At 43.3% G+C, this 26,522-nt stretch overlaps 1 long non-coding RNA gene across 1 annotated transcript in view; it reads left to right on the plus strand.

Annotated features, from left to right (window-relative positions):
* LOC111543384 overlaps positions 1-26,522 on the plus strand; it is a 56,523-nt gene that overhangs the window by 26,367 nt on the left and 3,634 nt on the right. The window contains exons 4-8 of the long non-coding RNA XR_002731849.1: positions 286-397; positions 1,869-2,001; positions 6,936-7,048; positions 18,312-18,452; positions 19,177-19,675. This is a non-coding gene — a long non-coding RNA (uncharacterized LOC111543384). The remainder of the gene's footprint in view (positions 1-285; positions 398-1,868; positions 2,002-6,935; positions 7,049-18,311; positions 18,453-19,176; positions 19,676-26,522) is intronic.

The raw sequence follows: 26,522 nt of genomic DNA on the forward strand, positions 1-26,522 counted from the left end.
TCAAAGAAAATATTTGTTCTTAAGGAGCTAAGAAGATAACTAGATAAACATATGCAACTCTGTTTCTCTGTCTCTTGCATACCCTTCTGTGTAAGGGAACAACAATTCTTTTCAACATCCTTTAACGTATGCCACCTCTTGAACACACAATAGCTAAGAAAATCTGTTCAGTTTTAAAATTAATGACAATGAGTGGTTTCTTAATTATGTAGGGAGAAACATTTTGAGGCTGTCTTTGTATCTTGTTTTGGTGGTGATCATTTTTTTTCATTCCCATGACTGCAGGAATATTGATCTCAGCGTTACTTTGACCATTAATGAATTATGATGGCAATAAGCAAAGATGTGCACCTCTAGCCTCCGGGGAGCTTAATCTTCTGCTACAACGTTTGCATTTGTAAGTCAGCACCTGTGTAATCTATATTCTATTTGTTATTCTCCTTTAATTACATATTGGTAGTGGTCCATTTGCAGGCTGGGAGCAACCAACTGGAGCATCAAAAAGATTATTGAAATATTGACTTTAAATTAAAAGGCCAAAAAGGAAACAAGACAGGGTTTGTTTCTACCCATTCCGTTATGATGGTTCAGGAACAATAATTTCCTTTCATCTCAAGTTTCAAGAATTGTGCAAGGAACTCCCAAATGCCCTTTACATTCATTCATTATTTATATCTTGCCCCACTTGCTGTGTTTCTTTGTGTTATCTATGTAATCCATAGTTCAAATGTAAATTCAGATTTTCTCAATTGTTAAAATGATGTCCCAATAATTAATTATAAACGAATATTTTCCCCAGATTAGGATCCAGTGTAGGATCCTGCCTTGTACTGAGTCCCCATGTCTCCTTTGTTCCTTTAATATGGAGAAATTTCTCCGCCTTTCTTAGTTTTCTTAATTTGACTTTTTTTTTTTTTTTCTTTTTGAGATGGAGTCTTGCTCTGTTGCCCAGGCTGGAGTGCAGTGGCACAGTCTCGGCTCACTGCAGCCTCCATCTCCTGAGTTCAAGCGATTCTCCTGCATCAGCTTCACGAAGAGCTGGGATTACAGGCATGCACCACCACACCCAGCTAATTTTTTGTATTTTTAGTAGAGATGGGGTTTCACCATCATGGTCAGGCTTGTCTTGAACTCCTGACTTCAGGTGATCCACCTGCCTTGCCCTCCCAAAGTGCTGGGATTACAGGCATGAGCCAAGGTCATGCCATTGCACTCCAGCGTGGGCAATAAGAGCGAAACTCTGTCTCAAGAGAAAAAAAAAAAGTTGACCTTGGTATTTTTTGCCTGGTCATGTATAGCTCTTTTTGAAATAAGAAAAGTCTTGCTATTTTATAAAAAACGGACTGTCTTTGGTTTGGTAGTGTGGCATAAAATATCTTAGAGGGGATGAGTTATTCATCATTCGGTTCTAGATATTTTCTCATTTCTTTTGTGATTTAGTCTTTATACCACAAAATATTTAAAACTGGGTCACTTAATTTGTGAATTTTTTTTTTTTTTTTTTTTTGAGATGGAGTTTTGCTCTTGTTGCCCAGGCTGGAGTGCAATGGTGTGATCTCAGCTCACTGCAACCTCCATCTCCCAGCTTCAAGCAATTCTCCTGTCTCAGCTTCCCAAGTAGCTGAAATTACAGGCTCATGCCACTACGCCCAGCTAATTTTGTATTTTTAATAGAGATGGGGTTTCATCATATTGGTCAGACTGGTCTCGAACTCCTGACCTTAGGTGATCTGCCCACCTCGGCCTCCCAAAGTGCTGGGATTACAGGCATGAGCCACCACGCCAGACCAATTTGTGAATTTTCTGGTTACCTTTTTCCTAATGGTATCTACATTTCTTTTTTTCTTTCTTTCTTTCTTTTTTTTTAGAGACAGGGTGTCTCTCTGCTGCTCAGGCTGGAGTGCAGTGGTGCAATCATAGCTCACTGCAGCCTCGACTTCCTGGGCTCCAGTGACCCTCTCGCCTGAAACCGTACTCCCCCTCAAGCAGCTGAGACTACAGGTATGTACCACCACACCCAGCTAATTTTTATTTTTTGTGGAGACGGGATCTTGCTTTGTTGCCCAGGCTGGTCTTGAATTCCTGGCCTCACGCAACCCTCCCACCTTTGCCTCCCAATGCACTGGGAGCCACTGTGCCCCGCCCTGTATTTCTATTACAAGTGATGTTTTAGCATCATTCTGTGAAGCCCAGGGAACAGATTCTGTATGATTTCAGTAATGTGAAAGTTGTTCAGACTTGCTTTGTTGTTCAGCATACATCAATTTTATAAATGTTCCAAATACACTTGAAAAGGAAATGTTTTCTGTGGTTGTTGGTGGGAGTGTTCCTCTCGTCAATTGTGTCAAGTTTATTAATCTTGTTCAAGCCTTCTGTATGTTAATGATTTGCTTATTTTTTGCTTGTTTTGAGTGTTTGCTTATTCTATCATTTATTGAGAGGGGGTGATAAAATCTCTCACTGAAAGTATGACTTCATTTCTTTCTTCAGTTTTTGCTGTATACATTTTGAGGCTAGGTTATTAAGTTGAATACAAATTTAGAATTCTTATATCTTCTGGTAAACTTAACCTTTATCTCATAATAAAGTTTTCCTATTTATATCTAGCAATACTTTCTGCTTTAACCACTAATTTAATATTAATATAGCTACACCTTCTTTCTTCTGGTTAATACTTGCATCGATTTTGTTTGTTTGTTTCTTTTTGTTTTGTTTTGTTTTTTGAGACAGAGTCTCACTCTGTCACCCAAGCTAGAGTGCAGTGGCGCCATCTCGGCTCACCGCAACCTCCGCCTCCTGGGTTCCAGCGATTCTCCTGCCTCAACCTCCCCAGTAGCTGGAGCAGCTGGGATTACAGGCATTTGCCACCACGCCTGGCTAATTTTTGTATTTTTAGTAAAGACGGGGTTTCACCATGTTAGCCAGGGGGTCTTGAACTCCTAACCTCAGGTGGTCCGCCCACCTCGGCCTCCCAAAGTGCTGGGATTACAGGCATGAGGCACTGAGCCCGGCCCATCCTTCTTTAATCCTTTTCCTTTTCCTATCCAATTACTTTCAATCATTTTGAACATTTTATATGGCTTTCCTTAATTTTTAAATATTAATTTAATAAATAGTTAAATTAAATATTTAATAAAATATTTACTATTTTAAAATATTCCTTGAATTTTAATTTTTAAAAATCATATTTTTGCTGATTTTTAAAAATTAAATTACAGACATTGTGACTATTCGAACCAACATATCTCCAAAAATAATTCCCTAATATCATCTAACACCGAGCCCACACTCAGCTAACTCCAGTTGTTTATAACGTGACTTTTAGAACTGTGTGTGTCGGCTGGGGGCGGTGGCTCGCACCTGTAATCCCAGCACTTTGGGAAGCCGAGGTGGGCGGATCATGAGATCAGGAGTTCAAGACCAGCCTGGCCAATATGGTGAAACTCCATCTCTACTAAAAATACAAAAATTAGCCAGGTATGGTGGTGCACGCCTGTAGTCCCAGCTATTCCGGAGGCTGAGGCGGAGAACTGCTTGAACCCAGGAAGTGGAGGTTGCAGTGAGCCAAGATCATGCCACTACACTACACCCTGGGCGACAGAGTGAGACTTCATCTGAAAGGAGAAAGAAAGAAAGAAAGAAAGAAAGAGAGAGAGAGAGAGAGAGAGAGAGAAGGGAGGGAGGGGAACTATGTGTCATTGCATTTAACTGTGTGGCTCTTAAGTCTTTTAAAATGTAAAATAAGCTAACTTAATTGATAAATTGTTATATCAGGAGTGACCATACGAAATGAAACAGATATTTTAAAAATCACTCTTAAAAATATATAAGGAATATATTCAGTACATCCCCTTTATAAGAAAAATCAGAAAGGTACAGAAAGTAGAAATAAGAAAAGAAATTTTTTATGGCTTTTACCAATTGTGAGCATGACTACCTTCCTGATGCATTTATCTGTCTAGCTCCTTATCTGTCAATACTTTTACATGGTAAGACCATTCTGTATGTAATTCTGCTTTACTGTAGGCGGTTTTATATCTTGCTTTGTATCTTTAAAATTAATATGATTGTAATTTTCGTTTTTAAGAGACAGGGTCTCACTTTGTTGCCCAAGCTACGCTGGAGTGCTGTGGTATGATCATAGTTCACTACAGCCTTGAACTCCTGGATTTAAGTGATTCTCCTGCTTCAGCCTTCCAAGTAGTTGGAACTATAGGTGCACACCACTGCACCCAGCTCATGAAAAAAAAATTTTTATAGAATGGGATCACTTGCATTGTTGCCCAGGCTGGTCTCAAACTCCTGGCCTCAATCTATCCTCCCACCTCAGCCTCCCAAAGCACTGGGATTACAGGCGTGAACATTTAGAGTTTTTTCCAATTGTAATAGTTAATAAAAATAAACATATTTTTGAATAAATTTTAGTCTGCTTCACATTATAGCCTAACCCTAGACTCTGAAAAGTGGAATTTTTCCTTCCTTCCTCCCTCCCTCCCTCCCTTCCTTTCTTTCTTTCTTTTTGAGACAAAGTTTTGCTTTTGTTCCCCAGGCTGGAGTGCAATGGCGCAATCTTGGCTCACTGCCACCTCCGCCTCCCAGGTTCAAGTAATTTTCCTGCTTCAGCCTCCTGAGTAGCTGGGATTACAGGTGCCTGCCACCACACCCAGCTGATTTTTGTATTTTTAGTAGAGATGGGGTTTCACCATGTTGGCCAGGCTGGTCTCCAACTCCTGACCTCAGGTGATCCACCAGCTTCAGTCTCCCAAAGTGCTGGGATTAGAGATGTGATCCACTGTGCCCAGCAATGAAATTTCTTAATGCAAAGGCTCAACCTCTTTTAAGGCTTTCCAGAAAATTGTTCCAAACTTTTAAAATTCCAGTGAGCTACAGTTTACTACATTGAGATTAATGTCCTCGTCATAGCAGACACAGCCTGTGAGGCTTCGTGGATACTTGTTTTGGACACCTGTCGTGGAAGCTGAAGATGTCAGATACTTTCCCAGGATCTCTTGAAGCGGGGGCGCTGCCCTGCGACCTGGGATAGACCAATCCAATTGGTTCCCTCCAGACTGCGGCAGAGGCTGCTTATACAAAGAGGCACAGTAGAGAATCCTTTTGGGGGATGTCTGTAGTGGCAGGAGCTGAGGGGTGCTGCATTTGATGCACAGAGCTGAGGTGGTGGCCATGAGGTCCAGCACTCAGCACTGGGGGCAGTGGTGTCCTCACCAGTAAGGGCTTGGGCATGATTTTGGCTCTGGCTGTGGCTGATTCTAGTTTTTCTTCTTCTTGCCCATTTACTGAGCCTGGTTGTCTAGCCTTTCCTGATCTTCTTTCAAGTCCCAGTATCCTTCAATAAATTACTTTTCTATTAAAACTAGTCAGTTTGATTCTATTGCTTGCAAAGAAGAATGTGATGAATCTTCTATACAGGGATTCTTCTTCTGTGTAGCAAGGCCCATTTCAAATAGCAGGAGAACTGGCATGCTGAGGGAGTGCCAGGGGGATACAGAGAGCGCAGCGTGGTCACGTGTCAAGGCTGGGAGTTGGAAAAGCCCAGGTCAGTGAACTGGGACAATATTGGAATCTGAAGGTAAAAATAACTTCTTAAGAAGTTAACATCAGCCAGGCGCAGTGGCTCATGCCTGTAATCCCAGCACTTTGGGAGGCCGAAGCCAGTGGGTCACAAGGTCAGGAGATCGAGACCATTCTGGCTAACATGATAAAACCCCACCTCTACTAAAAATACAAAAAATTAGCCGGGCATGATGGCATGCACCTGTGGTCTCAGCTACTTGGGAGGCTGAGGCAAGAGAATCACTTGAACCCAGGAGGCAGAAGTTGTAGTGAGCTGAGATTGCACCACTTCACTCTAGCCTGGGTGACAGAGCAAGACTCTATCTCAAAAAAAAAAAAAAAAAAATTAGTTAACATCTATGGCCGGCCATGCCTCCATAACTTTGGGAGGCTGAGACAGGTGGATCACTTGAGGCCAGGAGTTTGAGACCAGCCTAGCCAACATGGTAAAACCCGGTCTCAACTAAGAAGACAAAATTATCTGGGCATGGTAGTGCATGCCTGTAGAACCAGCTACTTGGGAGGCTGAGGTAGGAGAATCGCTTGGACCCAGGAGGTAGAGGATGCAGTCAGCTGAGGTTGTACCACAGCACTCCAACCTGGACAACAGAATGAGACTCTATCTCAAAAAAAAAAAAAAAAAGTTTGATTCTTGGGCATGCAGTCTGTATGGTAACAGAGTGATTCGGGGGCTGATTCAGGAGTCCAGCTCTTGTAAATGTGTTAGCAGAAACCAGGTCTGGTAAGGTGCCTAAACATTAAGCCTCTGAATGGACAAGAAGCCAGGAAGCCTAGGTTGGAGATGGGTGTTGGGTCTGAGACTATACGTGGGGCGGGGGGCAGCGGTAGATGGAGCTGTGCCGACGTGGAGTGGAAGCTAACAACCACCAGGGAAGGCCATGGCAACCACCTAGGAATTTCTTTTTGGCTATTTCTTCAGAACCAATTTCCAAGTAATATGACAAAAGCAGCCTCATAATGTAAGAGGCAAACTCTGTTTCTGACCAAAAACAGTATTATTCAGTTTGATATCTTTCCCGTAGGGATGGGCTTTGGTAAATTTAGGCCATTTCAAAAATCCAGAAAACCAAGTCTGTAACCACTAGGGACATTTAAAAGAACATTGTCAGCTTTAAAGGCGATCTTTAGAATAGTTATTTATTTAGGCTTTATGTGTTTCCAAACTGAACCAGTGTTTCACATCAGCTATCTTCTCTAACCCTCTCAACAACCTGAAAGGTAGGTATTAGTAATCCCATGTCATGGATGAAAGAACAGACTGAGAAGTTAATTATCAGATTAGATTGTAAATGAGTGGTAAAGCAAGAATTCAAACCCAGATCTGGTTCGCTTTTCTGTAGGCAGTGTTTAAGAAGGATCCAGAAATACTTCAAGCAATGCCAGTGGTAGTGTTGCCTCCTCAGAAGACTGCTTTCAGGGGAACAGTATACATCTGTCCTGTAAATTCTGGATGGTAAATATGACAAAAACTCTCTCCTTGACCCAGCTCTAGTGAGACTGCTCTAAGCCCTCTTCTCAACATGGCTCAAGCTTGGGCTTCAGTGTACATTTTGTTGGGCCTGCAATGCTCAGTTTTAGCAAGAGTCCAGTTAAGTTAAAGAGAATCTCACCTTTGATATCAGATTCTTCCATATCTGATCAAATTCCTCATCCCCTACCCTCAGTATCTGATCATTCTGCCCTGTCTGCACCAAGAATCTGCCCTCACCCTTGGGGTCTCCTCTTAGTAATTTTCCATCCACCAGTCTCTCCCCGCTCTTCAAGCCTACTCCTTGGCTGTAACTCCCTACCCCTCCTTGTCTTATTTGCAATTGAACTCTGTTCTACACTGAGGTCTCTTTTTCCTGATTGCAATAGTTCCTGAATAAAATCTGTTTTTACTGCTTTATCCACTGGCTAGCTCTGGTTTTCTTTACCAGAAGTCACAGTTAACACATGTGAAAACCCATTTGCAAAACAAATCCACAGGACTCAGTCCATGTGCTGTGAAGTCTTTGATTAAGGGCTTAAAAACAATGAAAAGTAATAAACAGATCTGAATACAATTCAGGTAATAAAACACTTTCATTGGTTTTCATACTCAGCAAAAGTATTTTTACTGATTAAAAGATAAATAATCCTCACTCTACTAACTCAATGACGCATTGAAACATTCGCCTAACTTGTGCACCTTTCAGCGAAGCTACTCTCTGCGTAGGCACAGCTCTTTCCGCCAAGGTACAGGAGAGCAAACCCACGCATGAATTCCGTTCATCTCAGGGCATTTCTTTCTGTGGTTCTTAATGTGTCTTTGTGAAGGAATGCACACTCACAACAGCTGAAAATCTAACTCTCTAGATTTCATTTAGCTAACATTAGGCCAGTCTTTGGACTGAAGGTAATGCCCAATGCCTACATATAGGAGGAAGGGAGAGGAATCTCTGAATTGCAACCCTTTTAGACTTCCTCCATGATGAAGCAGAGAGGGGAGGACCATTGTTTGGGAGATGTGTGTGGGAGGTGAAAATTTCAGATTTTCTTTAAAATAATATTTGGCTGCACAGGCAGCAGCAAAGCCGACCTGTACATTGCGGGATTGTCTCTGTGTTAAGAGGTCTGGCCAAGCTGGGGGGCCTCAGCAGGGGATTGCTCAGTTGATCGAGTCTTAATTTGTCTCTTCCACTCTGGGTGGTGCTGTCTGTCCCTTTCATCTCCCAATCACCGACATGGTGGGAGATGTTGAGGGCAGTGCTGTGTTATCTTAAGGTTTCCTTCAAGAAAGCAAAACCAAACAAACAAGCAAACATGTTTTGCTTCCCAACTGTGCACCCCTAGGGGAGATTCAAAGGCTCTCCTGAACCAGACAGGTGCTGATGTCTCTGCTGCCATTTGGATGTGGGTTTGGCGAGGGTGGCAGGAGTGAAGGGAAAGCGGAGGGAAGAGTTAGGCAGAGGGATCTCGATGGCCATTTCTTCCTGTTGCAGTTGCTTCAGACGGTTCAGCTTCCAGCCAGACAGTTCCTAATGGACCTGCACAGCATGCAAAAAAACCCTTCTTTGTAAAAATAACTCCTTTGATTTCTCCCAGCCTTGGGCCCTGTTTAGTTAGGGGCAATGACCAGGAGGCAAGTCGTTCCCGGCCTTGCTGGTAGAGTGAGGGGAGATCGCCCATGGCTTCCCCAGCTGCACTGCCTGTGGAGCAAAGGGTTCAGAAGCAGAGAATTTTTAAAAATATAATAATAATAAAAAGAATGAAAGAAAGAAGCCCTCTTTGAAAATCCTTACTGTTTCCCACTATCTCCTACAGCGATTGCCCTTTCATTAGTGTGGAAATCCAACAATGTGGAAATCGAGTTTTGTGTGTTTTTTTTTTTTTTCGCTTTGATATCAGCCTAACCCTTGAGGCTAAACTTGTGGTAAGCCACCTGTCCACGTTAGCTAAAATAAAGTTGTAGCTGGAATCACCACCTAGTCCTTTAGCTGTTGTACATTTTCATGTTTATCCTTTGAGGCGTGAGACAATAACCACATATTGCTTTATTATTCAGGATGCCCTGGGTTGCTGGCAACCGAAACCCAAATTAAATTTGTTTAAGAATAAGGGAGGAATGTATTGGGAGAATATTGGGATATTTTAAGTAACTGAAGGAGGGGTTAAGAGGTCAATCTATGAGAAAGACAAGGAACCAGGCAGAAATTTAACAATAAAATGAAATAAAATCGGAACCAGGACTCCCAAGCGCCCCCTGGATTCCTTCTCTCTCTGTCTGCAGCTTTATCCCTCCTGGTATCCAGGGCTTTCTCTCTCATTGTAGATCTGAGTCTCACATACTGTGGGTTAAAACACCAATGAGGGGCTGATTTTGTTTCTTTTTTTTTTTCTTTTCTCTTTTTTTTGAGACGGAGTCTTGCTCTGTCGCCCAGGCTGGAGTGCAGTGGCGCCATCTGGGCTCACTGCAAGCTCCGCCTCCCGGGTTCAGGCCATTCTCCTGCCTCAGCCTCCTGAGTAGCTGGGACTACAGGCGTCGGTCATCACACCTGCCTAATTTTTTGTATTTTTAGTAGACACGGGGTTTCACCATGTTAGCCAGGAGGGTCTCGATCTCCTGACCTTGTGAACCACCCGCCTCGGCCTCCCAAAGCGCTGGGATTACAGGCGTGAGCCACCACGCCCGGCCCTGATTTTGTTTCTTAATTCTAGATAGAAAAATCTTGGGGAAGGCTCTGACTGTGTGGGCTTCAGGCAAGGGCGCCAGCCGGGTCCAGGCAACTCTAGTTTGGTGGAGGCGGGGTCATATAAGAACATGGCCGGCCGGGCGCGGTGGCTCAAGCCTGTAATCCCAGCACTTTGGGAGGCCGAGACGGGCGGATCACGAGGTCAGGAGATCGAGACCATCCTGGCTAACACAGTGAAACCCCGTCTCTACTAAAAAAATGCAAAAAACTAGCCGGGCGAGGTGGCGGGCGCCTGTAGTCCCAGCTACTCCGGAGGCTGAGGCAGGAGAATGGCATGAACCCGGCAGGCGGAGCTTGCAGTGAGCTGAGATCGACCCACTGCACTCCAGCCTGGGCAACAGAGCGAGACTCCGTCTCAACAAAAAAAAAAAAAAAAAAAAAGAACATGGCCACACTTCCCCGGTCCCGTGAACCACTTGTTTATAGGGCGGAAAGGAGCAGTTCCAGAAAGGGGGCTTCTTTCTTGGAAGGATGGGTTCTAATCAAAGCAAGCAGCAGCCATTTACTAAACATACATAACATACTTGCATATTGACCTGAGAAATGTTTCTTAGGGATTTTGGCCATCTTGGTAATAATCAGAGTCTTGGTAAAAGTCAGAAATCAGAAACCTAATCAGATGCATCTACGTGGCAAAAACTATTAAGATTCTTTAGTTTGTTTTTAACTCGAAACTCCAAAAAGGACAGAATATATTGAGAATGACTGGACCCACCCTCCGAAGCAAACTAAGTACATAGCAGTTACACTCATATTTATATGTACCATCGTGCACGGGACTTCAGTGAGTTCTTATATTCACCTCTAGTTTCTCCTCCCTGCGGAAGCTGTGACCACAGCAGATTGAAGCAGCTAAGGGAGTTTTCTAGGCTTACTTGGATTGAATTCTCTTTTGCATGCTCACCGTTGTTTTTTTCTTGCTTGATTTGGTCTGAGCTGAGATGTCCACTCTTCAGGGGAGGACTGTTATTTTGGAGACTTGCCTCTGCCAGCTCACTGGACGGGCTGTGCTCACTGTGGCCTCCTGACCTGGATGAGTTGGTCAGCACACTCTCAAGGGGTCCTGTCTCCTTCTGCGTGGGTGGCTGTCTCTGCAAGAGCTGTGATGGTGGGTAAAATGTTCAAAGCCCCATAGGCAGGATGAAATGCACCATTGTCTATTTACTTAACTCAGTGGTGTCTGATGTGAGACCACAGAACACACCTTCTTTCCATGACCCATCTTGCCTGACCCTACCTGCTGGCAGTATGTTGCCAGCAACCTGGATATTAATGTTAATTAATTCATGCCTAACATGCAGTGGCTTATACTTGGTATTACTGAGTGTCTAAGAATAATTGAGAAGTGAAAACTGCAAAATGGCTGGGTGGAAAAAATGATGGGACATAGAGCAGGCCTTTTGGTGTTTTCCCTGTAGTTATCTTTTACAGGTTAAATAAGATTAATATTCATGGTGAACCAAGAGCAATTAGCTACTTTGCATGTGTTACTGCTTCTTAGCCTATTCTACACTCTGTTTTATGTATTTATTTTAAAGGGCTTTGCCTTGATTAGGGCCAATCGTATAAGACCTTGTACTTTGCATATTTGCAATCATGTTTGCATGTTTGCATTTCTAAAGTTTTGAATTTCAAATCAGGCAACGAGTTTCAGCAAATATACTTCAGGTACACATGACCATAATCAGGACATGAGACTATACTACAATAAAATCCCAAAGTGGCCTCTAGGGATAAAATATTTTATGTTTTCTATTTATAATAAAAATTTGGGGTGAGGGTTGGCTTTATTTTAAAAACAGAATAATTCAGAATATAATTTAAATGCAAAATTGCAAACTAGTATTTTTTCTAATTATATTCAAAATCTGAACCCCCTGATGGGGCAAGGGAAGGTTGGAATATTCTTATCCATAATGATGATGGAACAACAGGCCTTTCCCCTTTTCTTTCCTCTTCTTCCCTGGGACAGCAGTGCCCGCTGTCACGCACCTATCACTTACTCTCATACTGTTTTCCAGGATACTTGGCCAAGGCATCTTCTAACATGTTCTAAGATGATTTCAGAAATGATTTTTATCAGATCATAGCTAATCTTTCTAACAGATCTATGAGGTAAACATCCCAGGCCCACTCGCTATAAATGTTAGGGCTCCAATTTTTATCCAGATTTTTTTGACTTTTAATCAAGGACCTTTTTGACTTCATTTATATTTCTCAAATTAAGATCTGAAGATCCTTGAAAGTCTTCAGTCATATTCTCAAGGGGCCTTGAGTTCCTATGAGAATTCAATTTTGTATTTTCATTTTGATGCTAATAATCAGGGAAGATCAACATATTTTGGTTCATTTGGCTGATCAACTTAACAGAGAGCTTCCACAGACTTTCGGGGCCTGCATTTTGATCTGTGTTTAAGATTTTCTTGGTGACAGGGAGTGACAGTTTCTTTGTCAGAAAAATCATTGTAAATGATTAAAAAAAAAACCAAACACACAGACATGTGAATGTTGTGTTCTCACCAAGTGAAGGCCCAATGACCTCATCACAGGATATACAAAGGAAGGTTCTGCGTAACGTAAATAGAGACAAGCAGTGGAAGCATTGAGTCACTGCGAAGCATGAGGCCAGCAGGCTGAACTCAGGAGAGCCTGGGCAGGGAGCACCACTTTCACGCTGTTGAGGGGAGTGAGCATTCTGTATTTGTTCCATTAAATTAAAAGTATTCATTTGAATTGTATGACTTTCCTACATGTGTTGACCTATAAGTTTGTTTTAGTTTTATTGTGGCATGATGTCTATATGCAAACATTCTTTATATCTAGTTCTAAGTTTACATATTTATAATGTTTTAATAAAAATCACTTAAGATGACATCAGAGGTCCATGAGAATGTCTTTCCCCTAAAGACAGTCACACATTATTCCATCAGCACTCCATCATAGGCTAAGTTTCCAAAGAAGTTTTAGGAAAGAGGAAAGTATATTTGAAGTTTTTGTTTGTTTGTTTTGTTTGTTTTCATTTTTTACAGAATTTCACTCTTGTTGCCCAGGCTGGAGTGCAATGGCGCAATCTTGGCTCACTGCAGTCTCCGCCTACTGGGTTCAGGTGATTCTTCTGCCCCAGCCTCCCAAGTAGCTGAGATTACAGGCTTCCACCATCATGCCTAATTTTTTGTATTTTTAGTAGGGACAGGGTTTCACCATGTTGGCCAGGCTGGTCTTGAACTCCTGACCTCAGAGAATCCACCCGCCTTGGCCTCCCAAAGTGCTGGGATTACAGGCATCAGCCACCGCACCGGCCCATGTTTGAGTTTGATGCAATTTATGTTGGCGACTTGTTAACAGCACCAGAGGCCCTACCTTCAAAATATATCCAGACTTCAATTGCTTTTACTCCCTCTACTCTTAGTGCTTGGTCCCGTCACCATTTCTCAGCTGCCTGGATGACAGCCACAGCTCCCAGCTCCTGCCAACCCCTCCGTCCATCCTCAACTTGCAACCAGAGGGAGGCTGCTCAAGCCTGAGCCTGAGCCTGTCACTCCTCTTCTTCCCACCTGCTAATGACTCCTCGCTCTCTCAGAGTGACTGCCAAAGGCCCCTGACCAGCAGGCCCTGCACCAGCCCCTGTGCCTCTCCAGCGTCTCCACGGCTCCCGCTGCTGCAGCTGCACCAACCCCTCCCTGCTCCTGGAACACACCAGGCCTACTCCTGCCTCGGGACCTTTGCACTTCCTTTCCCACTGCTTGGGAAGCTCTTCCCTAGACACCCAGTGGCTGCCTGCCTCCCTTGGCTCAAGTCTTCTCTCAAATCTCATGTTGGCAGTGATGCCTTCCTGACCACTCTGTATGAAATTGTAAACCCTAGGCCGGGCACGGTGGCTCACGCCTATAATCCTGGCACTTTGGGAGGCTGAGGTGGGCGGATCACCTGAGGTCGGGAGTTTGAGACCAGCCTGACCAACATGGAGAAACCCTGTCTCTATTAAAAATACAAAATTAGCTGGGCGTGGTGGCGCATGCCTGTAATCCCAGCTATGTGGGAGGCTGAGGCAGAAGAATCGCTTGAACTCAGGAGGCAGAGGTTGCAGTGAGCCGAGATCATGCCATTGCACTCCAGCCTGGGCAACAAGAGTGAAACTCCATCTCAAAAAAACTAACAAACAAACAAACAAAAATTGTAAACCCTACCCCTCCCGTGCTTCCCCTTCTCTTTCTCTGCTTCATTTTTCCCACATGATGTATCCTCAAACACATTATTTAATGTATTTATATATTTGATACAGTAAAGGCAAAAGTTTACCCATTGCCTAATGACCCAAGGGCCTTTTTGTTTATATTTTCTTTTAATCTTATACTGTGTAGTTGTTACAAAATGCAAAAGGTACAGAAGTGAATAGTAAGTCTTTCTTCATCCCACTTTCTATGCTGTACTTTCTATGTATTTATCTTTTTGTTTTGTATTAATTATGACATCAGCTTTGTTATAAATTAACATATAATCTTGGTAATATTATTTCAAATTATTGTATTGCCATTACTTGACCTTTTCAGCATATGACAATTATTTGCTATTGTAAATAACACTGTGATAAACATATTTGTACTTGAAACTTTTCCATGTTTGGGTGATTTCCTTAAGATATATTCAAAGAAGTGGTATTCCTAGGCCAGTCCCTTGAACGGACATTTTTGAGATTCCTTATTCATATTGCTAAGTTAATTTTGTAATAAAAGGCCAGGCGCAGTGGCTTACGCCTGTAATCCCAGCACTTTGGGAGGCCGAGGCAGGTGGATCACAAGGTCAGGAGATGGAGACAATCCTGGCTAACACGGTAAAACCCCGTCTCTACTAAAAAATACAAAAAAAAAAAAAAAAAAAAAAAAGAGAGAGATAGGCGAGGTGGCGGGAGCCTGTAGTCCCAGCTACTCAGGAGGCTGAGGCAGGAGAATGGCATGAACCCGGGAGGCGGAGTTTGCAGTGAGCCGAGATGGCGCCACTGCACTCCAGCCTGGGCGACAGAGCGAGACTCAGTCTCAACAACAGCAGCCGGGCACGATGGCTCAAGCCTATAATCCCAGCACTTTGGGAGGCTGAGGTGGGCGGATCACCTGAGGTCAGGAGTTCAAGACCAGCCTGGCCAACACAGCAAAACCCTGTCTCTACTAAAAATACAAAAATTAGTCGGGCATGGTGGCACATGCCTGTAATCCCAGTTACTCGGGAGGCTGAGGCAGGAGAATTGCTTGAACCCAGGAGGCAGAGGTTGCAGTGAGCTGAGATCACGCCATTGCACTCCAGCCTGGGCAGTAAGAGTGAAACTCTGTCTCAAAACAACAACAACAACAGCAAAAGTCTATAAAAATGTGCCATTCAAGGCCAGGTATTGTGGTTCATGCCTATAATTCCAGCACTTTGGGAGGCCAAGGCAGGCGGATTACTTGAGCCTGGGAGTTCAAGACCAGCATGGCCAACATAGTGAAACATCGTCTCTACTGAAAATACAAAAGTTAGCCGAGTATGGTGGTGAGTGCCTGTGGTTCTAACTACTGGGGAGGCTGAGGCAGGAGAATCGCTTGAACCCAGGAGGCAGAGATTGCAATGAGCCAAGATTGGGCTACCGCACTCCAGCCTGGGCAACAGAGCAAGACCCTGTCACACACAGGCACGCGCGCGCGCGCGCACACACACACACACACACACACACACACACACACACACGCCATTCAAACAGCAAAATCTGAAAGATTTTAACCAATTTATTTATTTTTTTGAAACTTTGTTTCACTCTTTCACCCAGCCCGGAGTGAAGTGGCACAATCTCGGCTCACTGCAATCTCTGGCACCTGTTGGCCAGGCTGGTCTCACACTCCTGACGTCACGTGATCCACCTGCCTTGGCTTTCCAAAGTGCTGGGATTACAGGCCTGAGCCACCACACCTGGCCTTTTTTTCTTTTTTCTTTTTCTTTTTTTTAATCAATTTTTAAAATGTACCTTTAACAGACATTTTTTTTTTCAGACCTGCATTCTTGTGATGATAAAAGGGGCCAGAACCAACTGTGCGTTCTTTTAGAACCTCTTCTCCAGCTACCCGGGTGGCCAAAGGTGGGGAAGAGGGGACAGGAAGAGTCAGGGCATAAGGGCCCTGAGAATCTTTTAGTTTCTGGCTCCACTTCTCTTTTGTAGGGTCTGCTGAGGCTTTGCTAGGCCCAGAGAGATACAAGCAAGGGGTTGGGGCTGTGGAGACTGGAATGGAATATAAATAAAAATCACTAATCATATGCCTACAAGTGTTCCCTTCATGACCTTTCAGCCTTGGTCAAATCATTTTGGGGTTTTTTTTGTTTGTTTGTTTTTTATTTTTTATATTTTGTAGAGATGGGGTCTCCCTATGTTGTCCAGGCTGGTCTCAGACTCCTGGGCTTAAATGATCCTCCCACCTTGGCCTCCCAAAGTGCTGGGATTATAGGTGTGAGCCACAGTTCCTGACTGGTCAAGGCATTTTGTATTGAAGATTTCCCTCTTAGACATAGACTGAATAATACCTAACACTTACACATGTAAAAGGATGGACTTGGGCATTTAATGCTCCTTACATAGCCAGTGATATGTAAGTCTAAAGAATTGTCTACTCCAGCTGAGTGCAGCGGCTCATGCCTGTAATCCCAGCACTTTGGGAGGCTGAGGCGGGCGGATCACCCAAGGTCAGGAGTTCAAGACCAGCCTGGCCAACATGGTGAAACCCCGTCTCTACTAAACATACAAAAAAATTAGCCGGGCATAGTGGCGGGCGCCTGTGATCCCAGTTACTTGGGAGGCTGAGGCAGGAGAATCACTTGAACCCAGGAGCCAGAGGTTGCAGTGAGCCGAGACTGTGCCGTTGCACTCCAACCTGGGCAACAAGAACGAATCTCCGTCTCAAAAAAAGAAAAAAAAAAAAAAAGAAAATTGTCTACTCCATTTAGTGATTAGTAATATTTCAGTGGAAAAGACCTCAACTAAGGATAATTGTTTGGATAAAAGTATTTCAATTTCCATAGCAAAAAAAAAAAAAAAAATTCAATTCCAAATTCTATTGCTTCCCCATTTAAATGAAAGTACAGAAATCCATTAATTCTGTAGCACTTGCCCGAGAACAGATAATAGTCCAAATGGTGCCTTCTAAGGAAGGGTTGTTGGTTCTTTCATTCTTCGCATTATTGAGAAAACTGAAAAATGTTAGTCTGTAAGAGGATTTTTTTTCCATTAGAAGAGAACAGAAGTAAATATCAGAAACGAGTAATATTTGTAGTCTCCAGAAAGGGGAGGGCTTAGAAACTGGGATGAAGAAAGACTTACTCTTCACATGTGTACCTTTTGAATTTTGTAACAAGTAAATGCATTACTCATGTAACAACGCATCTGTCAATAGAACAACGACGAAAGGTGCACCTTATGTCTCCTGACACTGACAAGAGGTCCTATCTCTATGGTCTTTGCTCTTCAACCAGGTGATCCCTTCAACCAGGTGAACACTACAAATCCCATTAATAGGGCTCTACAAAAAAACACAAAAATTAGCCAGGCATGGTGGCACATACCTGTAATCCCAGCTACTTGGGAGGCTGAGCTAGGAAGACTGCTTGAACCCAGGAGGCAGAGGTTGCAGTGAGCTGAGATGGCACCACTGAACTCCAGCCTAGGTGACAGAGTGAATCCCTGTCTCAAAAACAAACAAACAAACATAAAACTAGTTTCACCTGTTTCTATTTGCATAATGTGACTACTAGAAAGCTTAAAATTATACATGTGGCTCACAGTATATTTCTCTTGGACAGCACTGTCTGGAGTTTACTGTGAGCCCAATGTGTCCAAGGACCTAAAGCTACTAGAGTGTAGTTAGCATGTGAAGGGCAAGGGGGTTGTGGCAAGGACAGGCCTGGATATAGGCAGTGATCGCAGCAGGCATGATTGCCCTTGGAGGTCATTTCAAGGGTTCAGACCTTCCTAAGAGCATAGGAAGCTACTGGGGAGATTTCCTCAGGGCAGTGATAAGAACAGACCTGCATTTTAAAAAACACTTGGCTTTTGTAGGAAATTCATAGGAATGACTGCTGCAATCACCTATAGCTGTTCTGTGCACTTAGACGAAAATCCAAATTCCTCATCTCAGCCTACAAGGCTGTTTGCATTGGACTCCAGCGTCCTGCTGCCACCTCATCAAATGCCATGACCTCCTATTGTCTCTCTGAAACAGGGCAGAATCTTTTCCATCTCAGGACCTTCTCACTTGTAAATTCCCTTTGCCTGGAATGCTTTTCCTTGGTTCATCTCAGAACTGGCTCTTTGTAATCAGAGGTATTTTTTTTTCAGTTTCTGTGTCACCTCCTCAGAGAAGCCTTCTCTCACCCCCTTCCTAAAATCTCCTCCTCCAGTTAATTATTTCCTTCATTGCACTTATCACTGTCTGAAATTATCTTAGGATTTATTCGTTTGCTTGTTTATTGTCTGTGTTTGCATATTAGGTTATAAACTTCTGGAGATCAAAGGCCTTGCTAGTCTAACTTGCTCTTTTGTATGATGATGGATGCTTTGAGGATGGAAGGGGTACAAGGAAACCTGTAGACCAAGTGCAGCAGAAGGCCCAGGATAGAACTCTAAGGATGGTAAGTGTGCAGGAGGTGAATGACGGAGGGAGAGCAGGCGCTGGAGACTAAAGGAGCATCCAGGCAGAAAGAGCTGCATCCTGCCACGGAGGGCCATGGAAGAAAGGGTTTCAGGAAGGAGCTCTTGATCCATAGCAGAAAGTGATGCCTAGAGGATAAGTATAGTGTCCACTGTCTACAGTGAGTTGGGGGCATTGGTAGCCTTGGGAGAAGTATGTTCTGTGGAGTGATGGGATGGAAGGCAGACAGCAGTGGGCAGAAGCACAAGGAGGAGGTGGTGAAATAGAGGGGGTGGATGTACACACCTCCACTCCTCCATGACATGTGACAGTGGGAGATCCAGGGATGGGGCTGGAGTCGGATATGGGGCCTTTGGAGGAATTTTTTTTTTTTTAATGAAATGGGAGACAATTGAGCTGATAGGCTGAAGCTGGAAAAGTTAAAGGAAAAGGAGAGATAGGAGATGATATGCAACCTCTGCTTCCTGGGTTCAAGCAATTCTCCTGCCTCAGCCTCCCGAGTAGCTGGGATTACAGGCGCGTGCCATCACACCCAGCTAATTTTTGTATTTTTAGCACAGACAGGGTTTCACCATGTTGGCCAGGCTGGTCTTGAACTCCTGACCTCAAGTGATCCACCCACCTGGGCCTCCCAAAGTACTAGGATTACAGGGGTGAGCCACTGCACCCAGCCAGGATATTTACTCAACACTTGTGATTGGCAGACAAGGAACATGGTCCCATCTCCAGGAGGCTGCAGTGTGGTTGGAGTGGCAAGACATGGCAACAAAGGAGAATAACTCAGTGTGTGAGAAGCCTACAGGAAATGAGTGCTGTAGTATTTCAGAGGAGAGCAAGATTAACTCCTGATGCTGTGATCAAGGCAGTTTTCATGAGAAGTGGCATTTGATTTGGGACTTGAAAGCAGGGGAGTATTTTACTAGCTGGAAATATAAGTGGCAAAAGAAAATAAAGGAGAAGGAGAGTGCATTTCATGTAAATGGACTGGCATGAACAAATAAAGGAAATAATGTATTTTAATCAGTTTATCCTTTTGGCAAAGAAACAGGGACAATTTTTTTTGGGGGGGGGTCTATATTCTGATAAAACACGGCAATTTAGAGTAAGAAAGAGACTTTAGAGATTATCTCATCAAATGTCCTTATTTTTCTAGGTATGAAAACTGAGGTGCAGAAATGAATAACTATTGAAAGTCACAAACTGGTAAGTGACAGAGTTGGGCTCTGGCTCACAAGTGTAGCTTCCACAATAACATAATTGTACAGGTTTTAAGCATAGAATATATTTAGTAAAACCACATCGAATTTTGTTGATTTATATCAGAAGTGCAAGGGAGTGAAGACTAGATGAATTTTTAGATTTTTTTTAAAAAAGAAATATAGTTGTAACCCCAGCACTTTGGGAGGCTGAGGCAGGAGAATCACTTGAGCCCAGGAGTTCAAGACTAGCCTGGGCAAAAAGTGAGACTTCCTCTTTACAACCAAGCAAAAAATTAGCCAGGTGTGGTGGTGCACCTGTCATCCCAGCTGCTTGGAAGGCTGAGGTGGGCGGAGTCCACTTAAGCCCACGTGGTTGAAGCTGCAGTGAGCCATATTTACACCACTTCAGTCTCAATAACCAAACAAGAACTTGTGTCACAAAAGAAATACAGTTATGTAGTCATAGTGATTACAATTCCAACAAAGTTTTGCTACACAGACATGTCATTGCAACCTATGTGAAGAGAGAGACAAGAATGATTTGTTATTGAGAGATTAACTGATGACTTCCTGCTATTCACCAGACTTATTCTGGTCTCCTATGTCATGGTCAAATTAAGCCCCAATTGGCCAAAAGTGAAATTGAAAAAAAAATCCATGTTAACTCAAAGTATGAATTCACAAAAGAGCAGGAGAAAGATGATGAGAAGGTATTAGTTTCCTATGGCTGCTGTAACAAGTTAGCACTTTGGGGGCTTCAAACAACACAGATTTATTATTTTACGGTTCTAAAGACCAGAAGTCCAACACAGGTCTCACTGGGCTGAATCAAGTTTTGGCACAGCTGCATTCCTTTCTGGAGGCTGTAGAGGAGACTCTGTTTTCTGCCTTTTCTGACTTCTAAAGACTGCCCACTTTCCTTGGCTTGTGGCCAGTGACATTGCCCCTCCCTCAGGGAACTTGATCACCCCCTGACCACAGCTGAAAAAGGTTCTCTGCTCTTAAGACTCATGTGATTAGACCGGGTGCAGTGGCTCACACCTGTAATCCCAGCACTTTGGGGAACCGAGGCAGGCAGATCACTTGAGTTCAGGAGCTCAAGACCAGTCTGGCCAACATGGCAAAACCCCATCTCTACTTTAAAAATTACAAAAATTAACCAGGCAGGCCCCTATAAACCCAGGTATTCGGGAGGCTGAGGCATGAGAATAGCTTGAGTCGGGAGGCAGAGGTTGCAGTGAGCTGAGATCATGCCACTGCACTCCAGCCTGGGCAACAGAGCAAGACTCCCGTCTGAAAAAAAAAAAAAAGACTCATGTAATTATGTAATTGGATTCAGTAATTGGATAATTCAGGCTGCTCTCCTTATGTCAAAGTCCTTAGCCTTAAAATCTCATCCATAAAGTCCCTTTGTCACAGAAAGAACAGTTTCACAGGCTGGCATTAGGATATGGACATATTTGGGGACCCATTATTATTTTGCTTAATACAAAGAAGGAGGAGGAGGAAAAGACATACTGTAAATTATTAGAGAGATGACTTATACATAATTAGAAAAGAAAATGAGCATCGAGAGCCAGTATAAATTCATTAAATCATAGCAGATATTTTCTTATGTAACAGGGTTACTAGGCAAATAGATTTGGGGAATGCCAGAGACAAATTGATCCTCCAGTTTTTCTCTTAGGATGTGCTTGTGGAAAGATAATAGCATTTGTGTAAGGTGTCAGTGCAGCACATCTATTCACAACTCATTAAACAACTGCTGAAAACTGGGAACAGGCATAAACCTGATGAAGGTCCCCTAGTGTGTCATGGGGCTGTCTGTCCTTGGTCCCTCTATTTGCAGCGTTATCAGTAACCAGGATGAAGACTTAAAGGTCAGGTGTATCCGATCTGCAGGTGACACAACAGTATTCAAATCTAAAGAAAATCTCAATACACTGGGAAGAGAAGATGAACACACATGAACTGTTACAATAACAAACGTGAAGTCTGAAATGTCAGGGAGAAAATCAGTTGAATAAAGGAAGGATGGGACTGAATTTGTTGTCAGTTTCTGTGGAAAATTAAAAACAAGGCTGGGTGCGGTGGCTCACACCTGTAATCCCAGCACTGGGAGGCCGAGGTGGGTGGATCACCTGAGATCAGCAGTTCAAGACCAGCCTGGTCAACACAGTGAAACACCGTCTCTACTAAAAAATACAAAAAAATTACCCGAGCATGGTGATGGGCGCCTGTAGTCTCAGCTACTTGGGAGGCTGAGGCAGGAGAATCACTTGAACTCAGGAGGCAGAGGTTCCAGTGAGTCAAGATCGCACCATTGCACTCCAGCCTGGGTGACAAAGAGAGACTGTTTCAAAAACAAAGCAATTGCTGTGTCTGTGAAAATAAAAATGATATTAAGGGCATCAATTAGCAATTTTTTTAAATTTTCTTTTTGAGATGAAGTGCGGTGGTGCTATCTCTATTCACTTCAACATTTGCCTCCCGGGTTCAAGAGATTCTTGTGCTTCAGCCTCCCTAGTAGCTAGGACTATAGGCATGCACCCCTATGCCTGGCTACTTTTTGTAGTTTTAGTAGAGATGGAGTTTCACCATGTTGGCCAGGCTGGTCTTGAACTCCTGACCTCAAGTGATCTGCCCACCTCAGCCTCCCAAAGTGCTGGGTGTGAGCCAATATGCCCAGCCCAATGGCAATTTTTTGAGCATCTACTATGTACCAAGTACTGTGCTAAGGAGCTTTACATGTCATATATTTTCACCCTCACCAAAAAATCTATAAGGAAATAATGATTATCTCTGTTTCACAGATGAAGTTAGGGTTCAGAGACATGAAGCAACTTGTCCAAGATTACAAAATCATCTATCTATATGAACTTGGGTCTGACTCCAAAGACCATGCTCATGTAGCAGAATGACAGAGTGTTTTCAAAGGCCAAGGAATTGTAGTTGCATTAGAAAAAGTCAGTATCCAGCCGGGTGCAGTGGCTTACGCTGGTAATCCCAGCACTTTGGGAGGCCAAGGTGGGCAGATCACCTGAGGTCAGGAGTTAGAGACCAGCCTGACCAACATGGAGAAACCCCATCTCTACTAAAAATACAAGATGAGCCAGGTGTGGTGGTGCCTGTAATCCCAGCTACTCGGCAGGCTGAGGCAGGAGAATCATTTGAACCCGGGAGGCGGAGGTTGCAGTGAGCCGAGATCGCACCATTGCATTCCAGCCTGGGCAACAAGAGTGAAACTCCATCTAAGATTAAAAAAAAAAAAAAAAAGTCAGTAACCAGGTCATTCTAGAAAATAGAAATAGAAATGTGATACATTTTCTATTTTGATCTCCTCACTTTAAGAGGGGCTTTGACAAACTTGAATGTGTTTAGAGGAGTGTGACCAGGGTTCTGAGTGTTTTAGATGCTAAATCATATGAGGAGTAATTGAGTGAACTTCGTATGTTTTGCCAAAAAATCTTGAGTTCAGGGTGGACAGCACAAAAACTTAATACTCCCTAAAAATATTTGAAGACAGAACCAAATTTTTTCTTCTGGAAGTAGTGCAGAGGCAATTTCAATTCAAGAGAACTTGATCATAATGATTTATGTCATGAAGTCACCATTCAAGGACAGGCTTAGTGTGAGTTTCTTGGAAGTAGCAACCAAAGTGCTTTCATCTTTGGAGTTAAATAAGTGGTGCTTGGCAAGAACAGGTGCTCAATTTGTGTGTGTTGAATGCATGAACAAGTGACTTTGTCAGGGACATCATACAAGATGTTAGCAAATGGAGAAGCAAGTTAGAAGAGGTGAACTTTAGAGTTATTTCGAAGTTCGGGATTTTCCTTTGATTTAGATTGTTGACTTGAGATAAGTAGGGGAAACAAGCTCTGAGTCTGCTGCCTTTTTTTTTTTTTTTTTTTTTTTTGCCTCATTGGTAAGTCAAAGCAAAATTCTAACGCCGTGATTGACACTGAGTTCTAATGACCTGAATATCAACATCAAAAGTATTTCATATTTGCATTACGAATAGGTCTCTTTCTAAACACGTTGACATTTTAATTATTCCTTAAAAAAATTTTTTTTTGGCTGGGCACGGTGGCTCACGCCTGTAATCTCAGCACTTTGGGAGGTCAAGGCAGGCGGATCACCAGGTCAGGAGATCGAGACCATCCTGGCTAACACAGTGAAACCCCGTCTCTACTAAAAATACAAAAAATTAGCCAGGAGTGGTGGCGGGCGCCTGTAGTCCCAGCTACTCAGGAGGCTGAGGCAGGAGAATAGCATGAACACAGGAGGCGGAGCTTGCAGTGAGCCAAGATCGCACCACTGCACTCTAGCCTGGGCGACATAGCAAGACTCCATCTCAAAAAACAAAAAGGAATTTTTTTTTAGAGACAGGTTCTCACTTTGTCACCCAGGCTAAAGTGCACTGGTACCATCATAGCTCTCTGCAGCCTCAAACTCCTGACCACAATTGATCCTCTGGAAACACGAGATTACAGGCACAAGCTATTGTGCCCAGCTGATATTTTAATTGTTCTTGAGTTGCCCCCACTATTTTTTTTTTCTGCATTCTTGCAGGATTGATTGGCTAAATCATAGAAAAACAAATTAAATTTGCAATCTAGCCAATTTCCATAAACAAGCTGGCAGTATAAGGGTCCTGAGGGGTTGTCGCTACGACAACAGCTGCCTAGAATGAAGTAGAATCTGTTTAGAGGGCTTATGTAGGAAGTGAGTCATACATTGTGGAGCAGTAAAGATGACCAGGAGGATACAGACAGGGAAGGGGATATCACAGAACTGGCCCAGAGTCAGCGTGACCTACATTTTACAATCTGAAGAACTCCAATAAAGGCCACTGTCCAGCTTGAATGTATTCAAAATAATGTTGAGGCCATATACATGTATGTCAAAATCCTATCTTTAATACAACCGAATATGTTAATAGTACTTCTTTGTGGTTCCAATGGAGCAGACAGCTGAATTTCTCTTAATATTTTTGCATATCTTTTGTGCTATGTTGATGCTCAGCTGTTGGACACCGTTAGTTGGATCCCATTAAATTAGCAAGATTGCTATCCTTTTAGATCCATCCCCCACACACCAGTATTTTATACTCAGTTATTTGGAACCCCTGCCATTATTAACTCTTACAAAGTTTATTATAATATGAGACTATGCCACCACAGGCACTTAGAAGTGACTTATATGTAGAGTTATTTAGCCCTTTGGAATATGCCTCGTTGGAATTTAATCCTTAAGAATTTCCTAGTTGTTTGCCATTACATTCATTCTAGCTATCAACCACTTCCTCCTTCATCCTGGTGCCTGAAATTTCCACTTTTAGGGTTATTCTTTAGTTTTCAGATAACTCTGTTTACTTGGGAAGAGTAATCTACTAAGGCACCGTGATAGAGCTCGTTTATCAGATTAGTTTGCCTCTCTTTCCTAGCATCTTTTGTTTATCACTCAGGGTCTCTTTAGGAAAATGATGACATTTTCAAGCTGAATAATTGGGGAGATTTTATTTATTTATTTATTTATTTATTTATTTATTTATTTATCATTTTTTTGAGATGGAGTTTCACTTTTGTTGCCCAGGCTGAAGTGCAGTGGCACGATCTCGGCTCACCGCAACCTCTGCCTTCTGGGTTCAAGTGATTCTTCTGCCTCAGCCTCTGGAGTAGCTGGGATTACAGGCATGCGCCACCACGCCTGGCTAATTTTGTATTTTTAGTAGAGATGGGGTTTCTCCATGTTGGTCAGGCTGGTCTCCAACTCCCGACCTCAGGTGATCTGCCCACCTCAGCCTCCCTAAGAGCTGGGATTACAGGCATGAGCCACCGCGCCTGGCCATAATTGGGGAGATTTTAATAAAAGAGTTATTTAAAAAGTGTGTATGGCTTAGGAAAAGTAAGAAGGACTAGGACAGTACCCCTGGCCAGTATCAGCGAGGCTTCCTTACCATACCTGGCCCTGATAGATAGGGAGGGCCACTGCTGGAACTTGGAGAGGTAGTTGGTAAAGGGATGAAGCAGAGAGTGAGCTGGAGAATAAATACCTGGATGTCATTCTCCTCTCTCCTTCTGTCTACTGGTAGTCTTTCTCATGAACTAAACCAAAGCAAAACTAGAGGGCAAGGAAGCCCATTGGCGTAGTCCATATAGGTCAGTCTCCTGGGGTGGGATGGACAGTGGATCTGGAAGGGGCAAAAAGAAGAAATCTAGCCCAACCTGTAACAAAGTTGATGTTCCCCGGGCACTGTGCTTGACCTCTTCCTTACACCAACTATTCCCCCATGCCTTTTTTTTTTTTTTTTTTTGAGATGGAGTTTTGCTCTTGTTGCCTAGGCTGGAGTGCAATGGTGCGATCTCGGCTCACCGCAACCTCTGCCTTCTGGGTTCAAGTGATTCTTCTGCCTCAGCCTCTGGAGTAGCTGGGATTACAGGCATGTGCCACCATGCTTAGCTAATTTTGTATTTTTAGTAGAGAAAGCGTTTCTCCATGTTGGTCAGGCTGGTCTCAAGCTTCTGACTTCAGGTGATCTGCCTACCTCAGCCTCCCAAAGTGCTGGGATTACAGGTGTGAGCCACCATGCTCGCCCTCACTATGCCACTTCTTTCTTACTTTCTTTTCTTTCTTTCCTTCTTTCTTTCTTCTTTCTTTCTTTCCTCTTTCTTTCTTTCTTCTTTCTTTCTTTTTTCTTTCTTTCCTTTCTTCCTTCCTTCCTTCCTTCCCTCCCTCCTTCCCTCTTTCCTTTCTTTCCTTTCTTTTCTTTCCTTTCTTTCCTTTCTTTCCTTTCTTTCCCTTCCTTCCTTCCTTCCTTCCTTCCTTCCTTCCTTCCTTCCTTCCTTCCT

The sequence above is a fragment of the Piliocolobus tephrosceles genome, chromosome 14, assembly GCF_002776525.5.
Source record: "Piliocolobus tephrosceles isolate RC106 chromosome 14, ASM277652v3, whole genome shotgun sequence".
NCBI classification, from domain to species: domain Eukaryota; kingdom Metazoa; phylum Chordata; class Mammalia; order Primates; family Cercopithecidae; genus Piliocolobus; species Piliocolobus tephrosceles.